This window comes from Sorghum bicolor, chromosome 10, assembly GCF_000003195.3.
Source record: "Sorghum bicolor cultivar BTx623 chromosome 10, Sorghum_bicolor_NCBIv3, whole genome shotgun sequence".
NCBI classification, from domain to species: domain Eukaryota; kingdom Viridiplantae; phylum Streptophyta; class Magnoliopsida; order Poales; family Poaceae; genus Sorghum; species Sorghum bicolor.
Window position 1 is genome coordinate 4,827,688 of NC_012879.2, and position 16,784 is coordinate 4,844,471.

At 45.0% G+C, this 16,784-nt stretch overlaps 1 pseudogene; it reads right to left on the bottom strand.

Moving 5' to 3' along the window:
- On the bottom strand, positions 11,630-13,887 carry LOC8065396 (annotated as a pseudogene).

A 16,784-nucleotide genomic window follows, 5' to 3' on the forward strand; every position in this document is an offset into this window, starting at 1 on the left:
TCAACCGTTTTGCAAATAAATCTTGTATTCATATATTTAAAAAAAATCATAAAAAAATATATTCAATAATTTAACAATTAGCTTTGTAATTTTATTAATTTAACAAGTAGAAATAAATGATTGGTATATATGCTAGACCGTCCGCACTTGGTATTTGAAACCTAACCTGGCGTGAAGTCCGCGTCCTTCTTGCCGCGAACTGGCCACGGACGGAACCTGGTGTTCTGATCTCCTGCCACCAGTTTTTGCCCCGAACTGATCACGGACGGAACATCAACTGCAGGTACTCCAGATGTCCTCCCAATTGTTTACGTACTAGGAGAATACCCCCGCGTTGTTACGGAAATTACCAGTAAAATTATACTATCATAATATATGTTAGTGGATGATTCTTTAGTATTCTAGCATGGACAACTAAATATATGTTAGAAAATAATGTGGTTTGCTAATATGAATAACATAGATGTACGATAAATGATATGTGTTAGTTCAATTTATTAGTGGATAATGATGTGAACACTTTGCCTGACGGGGTAATATTTTAGTGGGATGATTTAGTAGATGTTGATGTGGACAATTTGCATGACAAGAGCATTAGTTAGTGGGATGCTCTAGTGGATGATGATGTAGATGCTTTGCATGTCAAGAGAATTAGCTAGTGGAGTTTATCTATATAAGAGATATAGATTGCCTCCGATCCATTGTACCTTGAGTTTGCGCCATCGGTGAGGAGTGCATGGGCGATCCATTGTGCCGGCCATCGCTTTGTCGGCAAGAACTGTAGCCACCAAGGGCTCGGCCCGGCCACGCACAAAAACTCAAAAAGACCCTACGCGAGCAACCTCGGCGCAAACAAATGTCACAAAGATCACCCGGCGCGCGAGGAGGAAAAGAGGTCGGCAAAAAAAATTTGTGGGTCCATAATTTTCTATTTTGCCAAGTTATTAATGTCAAACCATTAGAGATTGTCTTTTTTCATCTTTGCCATATTTTTAGGACTTGGCAAATTTTCTTTTTTTTTGCCAAATAAACTATGCAAAATAGTTGGGGATGCTCTCAAAGTTCTGATTTGTCTTTTTTAATTAAAGAAATGGACTTTTAGACTCCTTGATTTTTCAAACTGCCTGGTTTTTCTTCCTAATCCTGAACGATTTTCGAAATGGTTTTGGTTGATATGACTCCACGACAGCCACAAGGGAACTAAAATTGTTTTTTCTGATAGTTCCGTGAGTAAATTAGACTCTTTATAAAAAAACTCTTGAAATAATTTTCCAAAACACTATCCAAATATATTTTAGAAAAAGTTTTTATTTAAAAATACTAAAATCTGATTTAATCTTTTCTAATATTAATTTATTTGATTTAAATATTTTTAAAATAATAGATATATTTTTGTAGCGTTTTTTGTAAAGTCTAATTGATCACTTGAGTTATCAAAAAAGTTGATTTTTTGAGGTGGGACTAATGGGATGCCACGTAGAACGACTCCCGCCTACCACATCAGCCAAAATCATTTCCAAAACCACTCAATAAGGTAAATAATTAGATGGTTTCAAAAGTTAGATGGATTTACAAATCAGGTTTTTCGATTGAGAGGAAAAATAGGACTTTCAGAATAACTAAGGAGGTCAGATGGATTTTTTTTTTGAAACTAGTCAGATGGAATTGATGCCAAGAAGATGGATTGATGGTGATGTCAATAGGGCCCCGATCTCAATTTCCCATGGGAATTATATTATCTATGGGGGATGGGCTTATTCTCCTCCCATTGAGATATAAATAAGGGAAAAGACATCCCAAAGGATTTGGCAGGGATGGGAATGGTTCTCTATCCCCCGGCCCTAAGCCCATGTTTATTGATTGGGTATGGTCCTTTAAGACGTTAGTTGCTACCCACTTTAGCTCGGCAGGTCTTGGTGTTAGGCTTTAAGTTTTTCATTAGCAAAACATGCTCGTGCGTTGCAACAAGACATATGGATAGTACTTATTGTATGGTGCTCTTATCAATAATAATAGGCTGCTATTTTTTGTTGGATTTAGTTGTGTCTTGTCTAACCTAAGACCAAATAATTTCAAGGCTCGTATCAAATGTTAGAGCAATAAAAAACTAATCTTGCATAGAAAATTAGCAAAAGATTGCCTCAACTTGAATACTCTGAAAGTGACGTATGGCGTATGCCCCCGTATACAACATTTCCCCACGCGGACCGCGAGGACTGTATCCAAATTCAATGCGAGATCTGCCAATTGAGATTGATAGAAGTCTGAACAGACGATATACAGCTACATTCCAATTTCCAAAAGATAATATAATAATAACAACAGCACAAATTAATCAGGTAAGTTGGAAGCACCGCTTGTGACGTCAAAACGATAGAGCGCAGATGCATCTGGCGTTACAAAGTCCCTGACTGACCAGACATGATGGCGGCGGTGTAGTTGTCCTCGGTGCAGAGGTGCGCGAGGACGTCCAGGTCGGATTGGAAGTCATCGCGGAGCCAGTAGTAGTTGTCGACGCGGACGTTGCCATGCTCGATGATATGGCACAGCACCTTCTTGGCCACCGGCGGCGCTGCCGCCATCTCTACAAAGGAAGCACCACGGTAACAGGAGAAGGCCCCGATGCCGAAGGAGGAGAGGAGGAGGAGGAGGAGAGTGCGGCGACGCGAGAGCGTGGACGCGGCGAGGGCTGGGGAGAAGCACGGGAAAGGGAGAGGACAGACGAGGGAAGGAGCCGGCCAGCCGGAGCATCGCCACCCTTTATTGAGCGAGTTCAAGCTGGTTCACGGGAGAGGCCAGACGAAAAATAGTTCCGAACAAAAAAGAGATTGAAATTTTGCCTTTTGAAAGCCCGGTCGATGGACTCGTATAGGGACACTGTAGACTGCTAATTGTAAATCACATATAATCCTACATATACACGGATACTGATGAAAGATATGAACATATAAAGATACCTATATATATACACGGATACTGATGAAAGACATGGTGAACATATAAAGATATGGTGAACTGAAATTTTCACAATTTATTATTATGTATAGATATAGTGCTTGGCGATTAAGTAGAGATTGATTGGGTACAATTAGACAAGATAATATATTAGAATTCAGATCCATATAGAAATATTCAATTAAAACATGAAGTTCAATTGTACACAACACAGGATGACTCATGTCGAGTCCAACCAAAACTGTTATTAAATCTAAATGCGTCTAAAATGATCCAGTAATGACAAAACTATTATAGATACATGTTAGATCACTTCAAAACCTAGACATAGTATATATATATATATATATATATATTGTGATCGCACATTATTTTTAGCTAATTTGACTAAAATTTGTTTGAGATAACCTAGTATTACAACCCATGTCAATAGTCAAGGTACCTATATAATTTAGAGCCTCATATTTGCACATCAAAGTTTTTAACAAAATTGATTAAAATTTATTAGAGATGACTCGGTATGACAGTCTACTACTTTCGTGCTGCGCGATCGTGGTCTGGTCACCATGCTGCAGTCCTTCGTGCTGCAGAACCATCTTCTGCACTGTGTGGTTCTAAGTCCAGCATGCCCTTGCCAAACGCTTCTGCCGTGTCGCTGCAATGCAAACATCACATGGATCGCTATATATAGCAGGCAGCATAATGACAGCAAAATTCAGATATACTCTCTCGTTCCAAATTGTAAGTCAATGGAGGGAGTATTCTGCAAGAGCATACGGTATATCCTTGCGTACCAGAAGCACTGTCTCCATGGGGCCAAACGAGCTAGATTGGTGAACGCGTGGACTTTGCCGGCGTGACGGCGTTCGTGGCTTCCTAGATGCGCAGGCTGCCGAGCTCTTCCATGGATGCAGTTGCAGCCACCGCAGCGCATGCAGGCTTCCACCCGACCCGGCGCGCCCGGTCGGACGCCGCCGCGGAGGTCGACCCTGCGCAGCTCTGCGCGCCACGGCAGCTCGGCCATCTAGCGTCCATCCTCTCTCGATCGGCCACCTTCTAGCTATGCGCTGTGGCCTGTGGTTCATTATATTGGTGTACAATGATCGAAGTCAACACAGCCCACAATCACGTCCTACAAGTACTACTCTTTGTCTGTATGGAACACAGAAATATAAAGCAGAAGAATGTAAAAAAAAAAAACCGCTGGAATAAAAGAGGGTGTTATGAACTTATGATAGAAACAGAGAAATGGAAAAACACATGGAAAATATAATAGGTGTTTAGAAGGAAAACGTAACACAGGGAAACATAAAAACATTGAACATAATATAAGCTAATGGTATATTCTAAATAATATAAATATCTGTCTAAACATGGAGCATTAGTATATTCTATGTTTATTCTACTATATCCGATATGCCGCTGATAATTAAAGTATCCTCAAAGTATCTGATTTCCCCTCCCCCCTATTTTTATGAATATTGGATACATTAATTTTTTTAGAGCTGACACGTATCTGTCTGCCTTGCGGATACGGCCCAGTCCAACAACCTCTATACAAAACACATCTTGAATTATTAATGTCAGATCGACCCTTGCAAGCAAACCTTATTCTATTTATTGGACTAAGAGCAACTCCAGCCCAGCATGCAAATTTGGCTCCTATTTTTTTCATTTGCATGCTGGGCTACATACAATAGGAGCCCAAAATTGAGTCCAACTCCAACGCAACCTCCAAGACGCCCGACGCTACCCGGGGCTTCCTCCGCCGCTGCTTCGGCGCCGCCGCAGCGTCCCCCTCGGCGCCCTCTCGTCCACGCAGGTGCTTGTCCGCCGCCACATCTCCACCGCTTGCCGCGCAGCGTCTGTGACGTCGCCATCCTCAGCTCGTCGGCCTCCACCAGCAGCCGCGACAGCGCGGCCTCGTAGCTGTCCATCGCCGCGTCCACCGCGGCGTCCACGCCTCCTCCTGATTGAGTGGCCACGACGTGGCGCCGCGGCCATTGAAGGTGCCGCCTCCGGTGACGAGCAGCCCATCGATGCTGGAGAAGTGGACCCACTCGCGGCAGCCACGGAAGGCGGCGAGTCCCGGCGGCGCGCGGAGGACGCCGGCGACGTGGACCTCCACGTAGCCCTTGCACGGGCCCCGGAACACCAGCGGGTGCAGCAGGTAGTCGCCTATAACACTCCAAAATTTTTAATTTTGGATTGTTATTAGAAAACACTAAATTAAATAAGAATTTAAATTTTTTTTCTAAAATATTCCAAGATTTATTTAATTATTGAATTCAAAAAGAGAGAAAAATGTGGAATTTTAAAACTTTTATAAACATAAGTGATGAGTGTTTTGTTTGTTGTTGTGTGCTTTGTGCCCTAGCTTTGTTTGGCTTGTGTGACAAAAATGAATTATAAAATTTCCAGCGAGCCACGATTAAGTCCTTTCGGTTTTCGGAAAAATAAAACACTAAAAGTCCTTTTTGAAAACTAATTTATAATTGAGTTGAAAAACAATTTAAAAATGTGTTATTAAGAAAATATGTTTTGTTCTAAAAGTAGTAAGGAAAACAAGCTCTTAAATAATCTTAAATTAGGAATTAAAAAGGGTTTTGAAATTTGGTTTAGTAAAATAGTTTAGAAATCATGTTTATAAAAAGAAAAAGGGATTTCTTCCTCTATGGGCCGTCCCATTCTTCCCCGGCCCAGCTCCCTTCCCCCCCACCTCTCTCTCTTGCCGCGTGGGCCGCCAGCGCTTCTGGCCCAGTTCGCCCGCGCACCAGCCAGGCCGCGGCCCAGCCCCCACGCGCCTGCCTCCTACCCTGCACCCGCCCGCTGACAGGTGGGCCCCGCGAGTGGGACCCACCTGTCATCCCTAACCCCCGGCTGTATCGGAAACAGCCGCAACCACCGGCTCCGACGTCCGCGCTGCGCGCGTTGCGAGGATCGCCGAGCCGCCCTAGCCTATTTAAAGACCCTCGGCTGCACCCCGCCCCCCTTTAGAAACCCTACCTGCATCTCTCGAGCCCTAGCCCCGCTGCGCCGCCGCCATTGCCGCCGCCGTCGAGTGGAGCTCCGCGCCACCGTCGATCTCACGAGTCCGCGGGACCGCGACAACGAGAACACTTGCCCGAGCTTCGCAACGAGGTGAGGATCGCATCGGTGCCTTTCTCTCCCTCCCTCCCCCTCTCTGCCGCGCGAACAAGCTCGCCGTAGTTCCACCGCCGCCGCCGAACCGCCCCTCCGCGCGGTTCATCCTCCTCGGCCTCCCCCTCGCACGGCCAGCACGCGCATCGCGCTCGCCTCGGCATGCGCGGCACACCCGTGCCCTCGGCACAGCCCCTCGTGCCCCGTAGTGTTGCCACGGCGAGCCGGAGCACCGCGGCCTTGGTGCCGCCGCCGCGGACCACGCCGCCGCCGCCCGCGAGCCTCGCCCGGCTCGCCGGTCCACGGTGGACCGGTGGACCCATGCCCTGGCCCGGTCCACACGAACAGCCCATGGACCGGCCCTCTCCTGCGCGGCCACGTGGCCGGTCAGCCGGCGAACCACTGTTGACCCTGCCCATTTTGCAAAGAGGCCCCTGACGTTTTTTGAAATAAACCCGCAGTCCAAAGTAGTTCGAAACTAATTAAATCTAGGTCCTGTTTTTAACAGTTAGGACCCTGGCGCCGTTAGTATTTATTTATTTGGTCCTTTATGCTTTTAAAATTCAGTTTTAATTATTTAAAATACGAAAAATAGTTCTGTTTATTCACAGTTTTGCCACTGACCTAGTTTCGGCCATAGAATCCGCGTTTTAATTCCGATTGAGCCCGTTCTTGTCACATTAGGTTCGTATCGACGTAAACTACTCTTTAGCAGTAATAGTTACCTCATTTGACCATTTAGGTTTTCGCCATAAATATAAAATGATTAGTGTCTAATTAAATGCCTTTCTAATCTATGCAAGTAATTTAAGTTTATAACTTTGGTTTTTCATAAACAAATATTAATGTTATTAATACCAACATAATACCTTTTTAATTGTGATCTACTTAATCCAATCTCAGTTCATAAATGTCTTGTTTAACTTATGTCACTAATTCCTTATTATCTAACTATAAATAATAAAGTAATATAATAAATATTAAATGTTTATAAATAAAATATGACTAAAGTTTAATCATGACTTTTACCATTCTTTATAAGTTGGTTAATTCAATTAAGTAACCATTATCTCTTTTCATTAAATAAAATACGACCAGCGTATAGTCGTCTTCTCTGTTACACTTCGATCCTCGATAGTCGTGTCTATTTAATTGTAGCTCCGTTCTCAATCGTTCTTGCGTTGTCTCGATCGTAGCAATAAGTCGTGTCGTTAGTGCGCCCTTTCAAAGCTTTACTTGTGATTGATGTTTGTTCTTAGTAGTGATTGTTTGTTTGTCTATTTGTGTTGCTTGGTTGCTACGAGTAGAAGCGTGGTTCGTCAACAGTGAAGACCAGGAGCTGAGGACCGACAGTCGAAGCAGAAGTTGGAGATCAGAAGAAAGAAGTCAAAGAATTCTGAGCAGATATACACTGGGAATTAAGGCAAGTGCAGACACCGTTTGATCATTTTGAACCTACTTATTAATGTCATTTACTTTACATGCATGTGTCCAACGAATGCAAACCCTAAGGACATGACTAGCTTTACTTATCATTCCTTGTTCACCTGGGGTTATGTATATGGGTAGTCTAGGCTATACTAGGTTTGCTTAGTTGCTCTACTCATCTTATACACATGCTTAAACAAGAATTACTCTCTACTTAACTTGATGCTTAAACTGTGCTGAACCTTTGGTCACTGCGGTGATGGCGATGTTGGATGCTTACGAGCATCGTGATGATGGTGGTGACAGGGGGAGCGGGTACTGTTGGTGGTCCGATTTGCCGGGCGTACCCGTCTCTTCTCTCCGTAAGGACTTAGTCAGGGAGCGGCCCCCTGGGACTTACCGTGCAGCTCCAAGCTATATGGCTCTGGCTTGACTAATTAGCAGGACCTCCACTAGTAGGGTGTTACTTTCCGGGTAGGCGTGAGGAAGTAACTTGGGTAATGAATATTAAGTTAGCGGCTGCTCGGTACGCCATGGCTATGGGTATCGACTGTCGAGCGCCCCGACGAAAACTTGCGAGTGGCATCCTATTAGTTGGACCCTGTGAAAGGTCTCGTAGTGAGACCCTGCCTGCTCACCTTGGCAGTGTTTTGGGGAGTCATGACCCCGGGCAAATGGGAATCACGACTTGGAGTGAACGTGCACACCTCTGCAGAGTGTAAAACTGATATATCAGCCGTGCTCACGGTCACGAGCGGCCCAGACCCTCACTTGATGAGTAAATTGGATTCACTGGATACTTGAAGACGGAACTTGGTGAGGTTGCTACCTCGTGTTTTGGCGGAATGGCTATTCCGTGTTGGCAGGATTGCTATCCTGTGTTAATAATTGGGGTTATTCCCTGGGCTACTATAATTATTAGGATAGTCATTTAAAAGATGCTAATTACTACTTACACTAATAAAGGGTTGAGTTTATGCTACTCATAATTAGTAGTAGGTTGTTCTAATAATAGTCATAATTAAAAGTGATCAACTAAAATGCTACCGCAGTCAAACCAAGTCAGCTTTACCTTGTTTTAAGCCTTGCATGTCATTACTTTCCGTCTGTACTTGTTGAGTTCGACATGAACTCACCCTTGCTATTTCCCCCACACCCCCAGTGTGTAGTAAAGTGCCGCTCAGAAGAAGGATAAAGATGTCATGAAGTTTTCTAGAAGTATATCAGAAGTGCTTGGTGTACGGAGCCCCCAGTCAACCGTCCCTAAGAAGAATGGAGCCTAAGAAGTTTAGCTACTGTTTCCGCGTACTCTGATGTTTGTAAGTGTTATTATAAATATGTTTTCCGCTATATATAACATTGATTCTGATATTTCTATTCTTTTGTTATATGTGTGGACTTCCTGGGTACACATATGACGACTCTGGTCTTATTTTAAAAGCCAGGGTGTGACATCGCCCCTGGGGACGACGACCGCGGCTCTCCCCGGTGTCGCACACGCCTTGGTCCACGCCCGCAGGAAAGCCTCGGAATCGTCTGTGCGCCCGTCGGCGACGGCACCAAAGTCCGAGACGTTGAAGACGCGGCCGGCAGCAGCGACCTCTACGAACCACCACCACGACGTCGCCGTGGCCAGGAGAAGAAGCAGAGCGGCGGCGAAGCGCAGTGGCATGGCTGTGGGGAACGTCGCGAGCTCGATCTGGAAGAACTGGTCGAATTAAAGCACCCGCTGATGTTGGGGCATCTGGAACATTCGTGGCGTCGGGGCGTGGTGGCCGCGGCCGCGTCGGGGCGCGGTGGCCGCATCGGGGGCATCGGGGGAGAGGGAGAGGGAGAGGATAGGGGTCCTATTTTTAGGGGTCTGAAACTAGAATTTGAGAGTCCTACTAAAATAAGAGGCCAGATAGAAGGCCCATTAGAGTTGTTTTTTTACTCAAACTCTCAAAATTTAGAATAGGGGCCTGTTTAGGAGGCCCACTGGAGTTGCTCTAAACTAATAATTCGTTTTCGTATTGTCTCTTTCAGGAAATACAAGTTGTGACGACGGGAAGATTATTAGGAACTCGCGGCATGCTTTGCGCGAGTTATCTTTAATCGTACGTGGTATCTAAAAAATTTCTCAAGCCTAAGTCACTTTGATTACCAAAAAGATTTACATGGGAATAACTAAGCCCTCTGTTTTAAATATTACTCCTACAAATCACGTGCTTTCTCCATCCCAACTTTGTAAATTATTTCTGGCTTTTCTAGCTTTTAGGTTTGTTTTTAGTTATATGGTGTAAATTATTTTTAGGTTTTCTAGTTAGACAATATATGATACTAAGTATTTTTTATTTTTCTAGTTAGATATATTATACTCTCTCCTATATCCACCAATACTATGTCACACCGCCAGTAAACTAATTGTTCACCATCGTCCATGACCAGCAAATCTCTTATCGCCTTACTGTTTGTTCATCGCATGTCATCTTTACAGAGTCATCCATCCTGAGACGCTCGATTGCCCCCCCCCCCTCCCAAGTTAATCTCTTGAAGCGGACCAATAGTGAACTCCTCCCACTAAATGCTAAAAGAGTTAATTAGATTGATGTCATTACAACTATGGTAGATTGGAGAACCACTATTACTATTATACTTCAAAAGCATGCTATTATAATTCATCATCTACCTGAGGTATGACTACCTATAGATTTGGGATTCACGTTAACTCGGTTTGACTCGCTCTTAGGCTACCGTATTTTCGCATAGACAAAAATAATCCTCTACTCCCTTGTCCTTCCATTCACCGATGCACGGGTTCCATGTGCCACTGCCATTGGCCCATTATAAGACATATCCTCACCGCTCTCTTCTCTCTTTCAAAAGCTTGAGCCATGGAGGCCATCGCGCCCTAGGCAGTTGTCCTTGACCCTTCACGCCCATGGTCGTTGGCGCTACTACCTCTTGCCCCTCGCGGACTCAGCATACCGCTGCCCTTGCCTCTTTACCCGACCACATTGTTGCCTCTATCCTATGAGGACCTAGACCTGTCACTGCCCTAGAGCTCAAGCCACGTTGATAGCCCCTCCTCCTCGCAACACCGGGGACCACACACCGCATCGTGCACCACACGTGCCCATCCTGAGCCATGTCTCGTCCCCGCCCCACTCATGCTAGTGGTCACACTCCATCTCACCCCCTCTAACACAGCCGACTGAGGTTCGTACTCCCCTCCAACATTGGTAGACGAGCTCTACATTCTCTTCTAGAGCTGGCACCGACGCTCTTGCGGTCCTGCCTGATCCAACGCTGGTTGTGCTCTCGTAGGCCCTACTCTCCTCCTATGCCAATGGTTGTGCTTTGCCCTCCTCCATGCGTCAGCATCCGTAGTGCCGCACCCTCGTCCCAATGCTAGTGGATGACACGCGTCCCCTCTAACTCATTTTGTGGCTGCTCCTCATCTCATCTCTTCTTTGCTTGAGAGAGAGAGAGAGGTCCACGAGCATGCGCCGCCACCGGGCGGTGTGGACAAGCACAAGATGTGACACGTATGTCCGTGGAGGTAGCAAGCTTGAGCATAGCAGCGGTGAGAGGGGGGAGGCAAACGACGCAAGTTTGCATGGCGGAGGGAGGGAGGGGGAGAAGATAGATCGGGGGGAATGGGATGACCATGGAGAACAGGGACTATTTAGTTCGCATCCAGATGGGCCCTAGGGTCGTCAAGTGTATGAAGTGGTAGGTTTCAAGTACCCAGGAATTTGCAATAACATGTTTTCAATATCACAAATACTAATGTTAATTAGTTTTTAAATTTGCGATAGTTGTAATGACACCAATTTAATTTACCCATGCTAAAATGCCTAACTCTAAAACGAAACAGAGCACCTTGTGTGCATGATGTATGAATTTTTGGCTGCCTGCTGGATCGATGCAGGGGCACTGGGGTTAAGGGCGTTAGCTGATGGTTAAGAGTCCAAACTCCATTTTTTTGCAGTTGATAGTTACTTTAAAATGTAGCCTCACGGTTCCCCGACTATAAGCCGGTCTTTTTGTACTCAAATCATATCTTCTTAATGCAATGATACACAATTCTCTTGCCTATTTGAGAAAAAAAGGAGGCGTGATGTTCAACAGATAAACAAATTACTTCATGACTTCATCTTAAGAAGAAACAAGGTAGATTACAAATGGACATACATAGGAGTATGATTATCTCACATTCTCACCCATTTTCACGAAAGCTCACAACGATTAACACGTGCTGTTTAGCACTGCAGAAGTCATCAGAGCTACAAATAATGTAAAAAATCGTCACAACCAATTACTTTGCACATCAAAAGCACAGCAGCAAATTGCCAAGCCCCCATGCAAACCATGTCGCGTAACCCGATCAAGAAAGGCGCACGAGTAGAAATTAAAATCACCCTGCCTTAGCGACGGTGACGGCGCCGAACCACCGCGAGCAGGTGTAGACTGAGCAGAATGCCTGCAGCGTGGTGAGCAGCAGCATCATGACGGCGGCGACGAAAGTGAGCAGCTGCCACGAGCTGAACACGTACTTTCGCATGAACCGCTTCGTCTTCACCCGCCACCGCGAGTTGTAGTACCGGTTCACCTCCTCGATCGTCCTGTCCATGAACGCCACCTTGGTGAGCCGCACCGACCGCGTCATCCCGTTCCACAGCTTCGCCACCTCGCCGTCGCTCTTCATCCGGTTCAGCACCACCCCGCGCCGCCGCAGCAGCGCCACGTCCTCGTCGGTGTCGATGATGCCGTTCATCAGCTCCGTGTACCGCGCCAGCACCAGCGGGCCCGACGCCGCCGACGCCTCGTAGGCGACCAGGTTCCGGACCACCACCTCCGTGTTGGAGTCCAGGGTCACCACGGGCAGCTGGAACGTCGCCGTCTTGGCGTCGAACGCGATGGTGGACAGGTCGCCGGAGGTCGGGAGGAACTTGACCCCGGCGTTGACCAGCTCGGACACCGAGGGGATCATGATCTCCTCGATCAGCGGCGGACGGGTGAGGTACCCAGCGCCAGCGGCGGACGAGCTCGGGTCGCGGGGATCGTTGCTCCCGTCGCCTGACATGAAGGAACCCACGCCCGGCACGACGGCGAGCATCTTCCATGGCGCCTTGATGGCAAACTCGATCGGCTTCGTCACGTAGCGCATAGGCCCGGCCGTGTTGAGCCCCGACACGATGCCCCACACGGCGAGGAACAGCTGCTTGACGTACTCGCAGCCGCCGGCCGCCGTCTTCTGCTCGTCCGCGCCGCCGCCGTCCGCGGCCTGCTCCTCGATGTCGTAACCCTCGTCGCGGAAGGTCCCGTTAGCGGCGTCGGCCTCCTCCGTGGGGTCATCTGCTGCCGGCTTCGGCAGGAGTATGTAGTAGAGCACCTCCAGCAGGGAAGTTGTCCATCATCTTGAACGGGCAGAGCTCCTTCATGAGCCCGGTGACCATGCGCGCGAGCGTCTCGCCGGCGTCGTCGCACGACGGGTGCTGCGGCTCCAGGATCTTGCGGAGGAGGAAGAGCGGGACCTGGTTCTCGAGCATGAGCATGTCGCGGAGGATGAGGTTGTGCGCGGACTTCCTCCCGGTGAAGTCGACGAGGTGCGCCATCCTCGACGACACCCTCCGCAGCGCCCTGCCGCCGTCTCCTTCGCCGTCGCCGGCGACGGCGTAAATCTGCAGGAACTCGAGGAGGAACGCGCCGTCGACGACCATCATCCACGCCAGCGTCTCGCCGTTGAAGTCGAGGTAGCGGTGGTAGTAGGCGCGGATCTTGCGCTCAAGGCGCGCGAACTGCTGGACGAGGCCGCCGTCGAGCTTGAGCCCCGCGCAGAGCCGCTTCTGCGCGCGGCGCGCGGCGGCGAGCTTGTAGCGCTCCATCTCGTACAGCTCGGGACGCCAGTGGTGGTAGGGGCCGAGCGCGATGAACTGAGGGGTGTAGGCCTCCGGCTTGTGCACACGCAGCTGCTTGGGGACGTTGAAAACGGACACCGGGATGCCGTTGTCGTCATCGTCGTCGCCGGCGGCGGCGTCGTCGTCCTGGAGAGAGTGACGGATCTGGACCACCCACCGTACCTCGTCGAACACCAGCGGCGTCCCGTGGCGGCTACCAGCTTGTTGATCCGAGGAGGCCATTGTTAGTCCTCCGTTGTGTGTGCTTCCTCTCACGGTTGGTTTCAACTAGCAAGCAAATAAAATCACTCCAACTAACCAGAAACGATGGTATTAGCTTGTGATTTACACATACATTGATTGTTAAGTGTGGTGGGAGCCATTGGAGACAGCTGGGGCAAGAACGGTGACAGTGAACAAGAAAGAAGGAAGGCAAAGAATTAGAATGCAGAGAAATATAAACCACTTAATCTTGATCTGGCCGAGAAACCGTATGGCCATGTTTTGGTATAGCCTAAAATCTTATATCTTATACATTATATAAAGTTATGAATAAATTGAACCTCTAAATTGAAGTGTTCTAATCCAACCTTATCTTATTTTGACAAAGTTTACAAAACATATTAAATCTAAAATATCAAATAAATGCACTATAGAAATACATTTCAGGAGTGTATCTAATGAATCTACTTTGATGTTATAGATGATTATGTATTTTTATTAAAAATTGGTTAAAACTAGAGAAGCTTAACTTAAGATAATGCTAAAAACAATCTACAATTTAGAATGGATGGATAACGGTTTGCAAATATTGCCTAGGAGTATTGAAATAGTTTAAAGTAAACCGCCACTGTGTACGTGGGTTTGTCAAAATATATTTCCACAATTGATAAACTATTAAAATATTTTTTTTGTTGTATCTATATTTATTTGGTCCACATGGTGGTGTATATAGTAATTTTAATTTAATCGTGAATATTTAGGGAAGGAGGGAGTATCCAATAAAAGCAAATGTTCTTAAATCTTATGAGTATTTATATAATCTATTTTTTCTTATAGTGTTTCTTGAATACGCAAAAGAAGAATTTAACCATATAAACGACATATTTCAGGTGAGCGTCCTAGGAGATCTTACAGCTGTGACATGACCTTTCTAGCATACTATTTCAAACTTAAAATAGTGTGTCTCGTGAAGAGTAACTGTTTGAATCCTTCTAATACTAAGATTGAATTAATAAATTAAGTCAGATTGGGTGGCATGGTCCTTTCAGTTTTGACATGTCCAGATTCAGTTTATTTTTCAGAAGCTCGTTTCGTGCCCATTTGTAGTGATCATCACCGTGCCCCCAGCTTCCATTTTATTTTTGGCCACATGGTTCTTCTGCAACGGGACGCAATCAGAGAGCTGCAGAAGTGGACCAGCTGCCCAGCTTGGCCTTTCACTTTGCTGTCTCTCTCAGTCCTTCTTCCTGCGTCCTGCCGAAAGCAAAACAGGGAGAATAATCATGAACCGAAGCATATATACTTGATCAATTTATAGTTTTGTACCTTCCAAAACTATGACCGAAGTTTGGTACACAGACCAAAACTAGCTAATCAGAACCCTTCAAAGTTTGCCAACAATCTCTGATGGAACTACATAATAAAGCCCATACATACGACACGACACATATACATTACAGGGTGGAAACAAGATCGAGTGACCAAATGGTACAGGCCCGATCGCCTCATCAAGGGAATGATGACACTGACATCCACATTATCCACATGCACCAGACTGGAAAGAACATTGATCTGGGTCGTGGACCGATAGCCACCACGGATCAGACGCTAGCTGAATAATCTTTTTTTTTTTTTTTGCACGGACCCATCCGGCCGGGCAGTTTAAGAATTCAGATTCGTGGAACATGCTGGCAGCTGAGCTAGCACGATGATGAAGACGAGCCGTCATTTTCGCGTCTCGGAGAAGATCACTGAAATCTGTAGAAATTCCACGGACTGTTTGCATTAGGACCTGTCTACCTATCATTTGGTTGATTTGGCCTATTCTATCATTCGGTTGATGGATGAGGCCAAATCAACCGAATTTGAGTCCAGCAACATTCAAATGAATAAAGACAGAAAATCATATGAATTTTAGATCATCTGATCCAAATCTAACGATGAGTCATAAAATAACATTCAAAAGTATAAAAAATATCAAAAAAACATATGAAAAAAATCACACTTACAAAAAAATTGTAATGAAAAAAAATAACTAAACAATAAAAAATGTACCAGCAATTTTACATAATAAATAAAATAAAAATTAGTGAAGGTAATATCTCTAAAATTCCAATTTCCATGAATGCTGAAAAAAAGTACAAACAAAGGCAGTAACATGAAACATGAATATATTCATAAAAAGAAAAACAAATACCACAATCCAAATGTTTTCTATGGAAGCCAAATACAAAGACAAAAAAGAAGATACTTCACAAATATACGCCAGAAAAATTACATAAACACATGAAACAAATTACAATCAAATGACCTGACAATTACACTACATGAGTCAGTGTAAATACAAAAATATTAAAATGTAAACATAGTTAAAAGACAATGTAAAACTAAATCATACTATGTCAGGATACCTATGTGAACCACACATTGCAAACAATACCTATTATCTAAGAAATGAACAAAAATAAAAGAAATGGAGCAGGAGGTAAATGAAATGAGACAGAAACCAGTCTCTCACCAAAAAGGAAGGCCTTCCAAACTAATGAAGGTAAAGTCTCTAAAATCCCAATTTCCATGAATGCTGAAAATACTACAAACACAGTGAGTACATGAAACATGAATATAATCAGAAAACAAAGACAAAATAAATAATCCAAATGTTTTCTATGGAAACCAAATACAAAGACAAAAAAGAAGATACTTCAAAAATATAACAAAAAAATTACAAAAACACATGAACAAATTTACAATAAAAAGACAAGACAAATACACTAGATGAATCAGTGTAAATACATGAATATTAAAATGTAAACATAGTTAAAATACAATGTAAAACTAAATCATACTATGTCAAGATGGCTATCTCAACCAAACATTCCAAACAGTACCTATTACCTAAGAGATGAACAAAAATAAATAAAATGGAGCAGCAGGAAATAAATGGAAAGAGACACAAACCACTCTTTCAGAAACAGGAAGGCTTTCCAAATTAGTGAAGCAAAAGCCTCTAAAATCTCAATTTCCATTCCATGAATGCTAAAAATACTACAAAGACAGGGAGTACATGAAACATGAATATAATCATAAAAGAAAAACAAATACCACAATCCAAATGTTTTCTATGGAAGCCAAATACAAAGACAAAAAAGAAGATAC